The 4,788-nt window shown below is 36.3% G+C and overlaps 1 non-coding gene across 1 annotated transcript; it reads right to left on the reverse strand.

Moving 5' to 3' along the window:
• Nucleotides 1-4,425: 4,425 nt before the first annotated feature.
• On the reverse strand, nucleotides 4,426-4,532 carry LOC119256366 (U6 spliceosomal RNA). The gene has a single exon (XR_005127707.1). It is a non-coding gene; the product is annotated as a U6 spliceosomal RNA (small nuclear RNA).
• Between the last annotated feature and the right edge of the window lie 256 nt (nucleotides 4,533-4,788).

Genomic DNA, 4,788 nt, shown 5'->3' on the forward strand with positions numbered 1-4,788 from the left:
GGAACAGCCAGAGAGGTAAATATCTTGGTGAGTGCAATTCAATCTACTGCTAAATTTAATCTGTATGTTTATGGTTTCTGTTCATATTCAACCACCTGCAGTGATATTTCAAATGTCCCCAATGCATCAGCCAGGCAGGCAGTGTGCCAAGACCAAGGGTTGTTCGTTTTCTCTTCATTTAATATAAAACTCTAATGAATATTAGGTAGTATTTTTTCTTTTCTCTCTACATCTGCAATTTCAAATTTTGTGGGAAGACAAGACTGAAGTTTTTGTTACAAATGGAGTCTTCAAGAAAGGTTTTAACATTGGCCTCTGCCCTACCCTTACCACACAAATTTTCCTCTTTCTAGAAGTTGTTAGGTCCTAGACATTCTTCGTTTTGGAGCTCTCATCTCACATTATATAAAACATATTAACCCATCTAAATATTTTATGATATAATATTTACCTAAAGTTTCATGTTCTAAGTTGTCGATGAGTCAAAGTTTTGTAGACATATAATTAAATGATATTAATTTGAATTTTAAGTTTTGATTTTTTTTTTTTACTCTCTGGCCAATATTTATTTTTGGTGGGTCTCATATCTATCTTTTAGGTCTCTGAAAAACTCAGTGCTTAGGTCCTGTGCCCAGCCTGACTGAAGGATGACAAGGTCTTACATGGGCCAAAGTGGGAAATAGAAATTGATATATTTTATTGTCTCCTGACAATTGTTAGCTTTACTGAAGAAAAGGAAACAAATGTGCATGTATGTGATGACTCAAGCCACAGTCTCCAGCATCAAGTCAAGATGTTCCCAGAGTCCAGTGGGAAATTTCAAAAGTGCAAGTAAAATAGTAGTGAGATTTTGTAGTTCACCCACTTTGTCACTTACATGCTTCCTTGCCCAGCTGGCAGTAAATAGGGACAAAGCCTACAACATGTCTAGTCTTTCTTGGGTCTTCCCAGGGCAAGTGTACTTGTTTCGTTTTCAGGACAAGGCCCTGACTTTTTCAGGACACTCACAACAATGATTTCAGAAACGGAAACAATGACGCTATTTCAATCCATTCTTGTGGATTCCAGCTCTTCCTCACTTTGCATCCATCTTCCCTCCCTGACTGCTTGTCCCAAGGACCCAAAGCTCCAACCTCAGCTGTAAAGACAACCAGCTTTCACAGTTGTGAAAGGTCAAATCCCTGTTACAGACATTTTTCTAAATTTATAGTGATTCCATTTCTCTGGTTGAGTCTCGCCTGAAATAGGACTTACTCATTCCTATTGTTTGAATAAGATAGGGTTTGCGATATATAAGTGCATAGTACATGCTGGCTTATATTAAGTATTGAATAAACATCTCCCTCTCTATTACAATCTTAAAAGATGGACATTATTGAATTAGTCCAGCACCTAACGCAGAGTCTGGCACATAGCAGATGCTCTGTACAAACTTGTTGAATTTTTTTTTTTTTTAATCACGAAAGAAAGAAACAGGACTATATGTGGCAATACATGGGAGTTGAGGGGGAGGTGGTAGAATCAGTTGAGTAATAGAACATCTATATTTAAGAATACCATTTTAAAGAAATGTGATTTATCATTTCACACTTATAGAGTGATTACCTAGACCAACATCAAACATTAGATTTAAACTGTTGCTGAGTGCATTCCTTGGGATCAGTTTGTATGAAACATTAGATTGATATCTAGTAAGTATGTTCATATAAAAATAGATGTTCTCATGATACTTGAGAATAAAACTATCCTCTTACAAGATCTGCATATTCTGTAAGTTTCTTATCCTCTGTATGATCCGGCATCTTCTTGTCCTGAGTGAGGATTCCTTTTACCTGTATGGCCTTGTTGACATTGTGAGTTTCACTTTCATTTTTTTCATTCACTCATGTCATCATGGTAATTCCATGGCTCTTGTCTTCAGTTAGGCTGCACTACTCAGAAGGCTTACTTCTAATCGTTTTGGTAATTTAATATTGTATAATAAACCACCCCACACAATAGCAGTCATTTGTTGTATGTGGTCAGAACTCAGCAAGGACAACAAGGCTTTACTCCATGACATCTGGGTTGGCAGTGGCAGAAGTTTGACCAGATTATGCCTATCATGTTGCAGTCCCAGGACTTCTGTGGCATGTCTGATGGCCTCCTCAGCATGGGATGATCCAACATTATAGAACAGCTGGACATCCTATAAGGCTGCTCAGGGATCCAATTTTAAGTTTCCCAAGAACTCTAGATGGCTTCTCATAACTGTCTAGTGAAACACTTGTAGCCATTTGTTGAGTTAATCACTGTGCTCAAACCAGATCCAAGCACGTGCGAAATAAGACTCCACCTCTCAGTGGGGGAAATAGCAAAGAATTTGTGTTCTTCTAATTTATTATATCAATTTTGAATCCTCTGGCCACCACTAGCTACTGTCATTCTATTACTTCTATCTGCCATCTGTCATTCTATTACTTCTATCTGCCTACTTGTTGAGACCTCAGCTTCTTTAATAATTCTGTTTTCTTCTAAAAAGTTTCATATCCTCCACAAGTTATTTAGAGACAGCCAATGGCTGAAGTATCCTTTGAACTTAGAAACAATTTTATTCTTAAAAAAATTATTTAATTTTATTGAGGTAACATGGTTTTTAATGCTGTTTGTGTTTTAAAGATATTGGATCTCCCCCTTCAGTTGTTGCTGCTACACCACATCCACCTCCAAAGCACCATAGTCCATCATATTTACTTTCCACTTTGTTTTCAATAATCCCTTTCCCCATACCTCTTCTCTGCTAGCCTCAGTTATACACTCAGATTTCTTTCGTTTGCTATGGGTTTGGCTTTACCTGACATTTGTTTTGTTTCCTTATATTTCACATACAAATGATACAATCTAGTATTTGTCTTTTTCCTTCTGACTTATTTCACTTAGTATAATATCCTCTAGCTCCAAATATGTTGTTGCAAATGATAAGAGTTTATATTTTGAATACCTGAGTAGTATTCTCTTGTGTATATATACCACCTTTTCCTGATCCACTCATCTGATTATGGGCATATAGGTAGTTTTTATAGATTGGCTACCAAAAATAGTGCTGCAATGCTTGTAAGAGTGCATGTTCCTTTTTGAATCAGTGTTTTTGTATCCTTTAGGTAGATTCCTCAGAGTGTGATTGTTGAGTCATATGGCAAATCTATTTCTAATAACTTGAGAAATCGCCATACTGTATTCCATAGGAGTTGAACCAATCTGTATTCCCACCAATCATGTACAAAGGTTCATTTTTCTCCATATCGTTGCCAATACTTGTTATTTGCAAGGGCTTTCCATGTGGGCTATCATGAAAGGTGTGGGGTGGTATCTCATTGTGGTTTTGATTTGCATTTTCCTCATGATAAGTGATGAACTTTTTTTTTCACAATGAGTTATGATGAGCATTTTGTCTGTTAACCATCTGTTTGTCTTCTTTGCAGAAGTGCCTCTTTAGCCCTTCTGCCCAATTTTTGATTGAGTTGTTTCCTTTTGTTGAATAGCATGAGTTCTCTGTATATCTTTGATATCAGCCCCTTGTTGGATGCATGGTGTGCATTATACCCCCTTCGGTAGGGTAACTTTTTGCTTTAGTGATAATTTATTTCTCTGCACAGAAGCTTTATAGTTTGATATAGTCCCAATTATTATATTCTCTTTTTTTCCCTTGTGGTTGCAAACAAAGACATCTCTTTATTGGCAAACCTATGTGTGATGTTTTGCTTGTGTTTTCTTTTATGTATTTTATTTCTGATCTTACATACAAGTCTTTTATCCATTTGAATTTATTTTTGTGATTTGTGTGATATAGTTGTTTATTTCCATTCTTTTGCTTGTGACTATCCTCTTTTGCCAAAAATATTTATTGGAAAGGTATTCCTTGCTCCAGTGCATTTTCTTAGCTACTTTGCTATTGATTAACTGTGCATTGAGTCAGATTTATTTCTAGGTTCTCAATTCTATTCAAGTAGTTTGTGTGTGTTTTTCCTCCAGTACCATACTGTTTTTTTTTTTTTTTTTTTTTTTTTAAATATTAAATTTTATTTTTATATTCCCCCATACAATTGCAAACGCCCCATTCTGACCCCAATCCTTCCCCTCCCGCCCCCCCCCCCCAAAAAGTGTCTCTGGTTCATAGTTTTTTTGTTGATTTTGATTTTCACTTTCTTATATTCATTTTCCTGGTCCCTTATTTAAGTTTTCTAGATTCCTGCTATGAGTGAGACCATCCGGTATTTTTCTTTTTCTTTTTGGCTTATTTCGCTGAGCATGATCCCTTCCAGTGCCATCCATGTTGCTGCAAATTGCATGTGTTTATCTTTTTTGAATGCTGAGTAATATTCCATGGTATATATGTACCACATCTTCTTGATCCAGTCATCTATTTTTGGGCATTTGGGTTGTTTCAAAAATATGGAACGCTTCACAAATTTGCGTGTCATCCTTGCGCAGGGGCCATGCTAATCTTCTCTGTATCGTTCCAATTTTAGTATATGTGCTGCCGAAGCGAGCACTCATACTGTTTTGATTATTATAGTTTTATAGTATAGTTTGAAGTTTGGGAGTGTGATGCTCCCTCTTTTTGTCAGGATGACTTTGCATATTCAGAGTCTATTGTGGTTCCATATAATCATGTCATCTGTAAATGATGATAACTTTACATCTTTCCTAAATGGGATTACATTTTTATTCTACTTTTGCCTAGTTACTCTAGCTAGGAAATCCAATACTATGTTGAATAATAGTGGTGAGATTGGGCATCCTTGTCTT

This window comes from Talpa occidentalis, unplaced genomic scaffold (genome assembly GCF_014898055.3).
Source record: "Talpa occidentalis isolate TD23 unplaced genomic scaffold, MPIMG_talOcc4v2.1 talOcc4.3, whole genome shotgun sequence".
Taxonomy (NCBI): domain Eukaryota; kingdom Metazoa; phylum Chordata; class Mammalia; order Eulipotyphla; family Talpidae; genus Talpa; species Talpa occidentalis.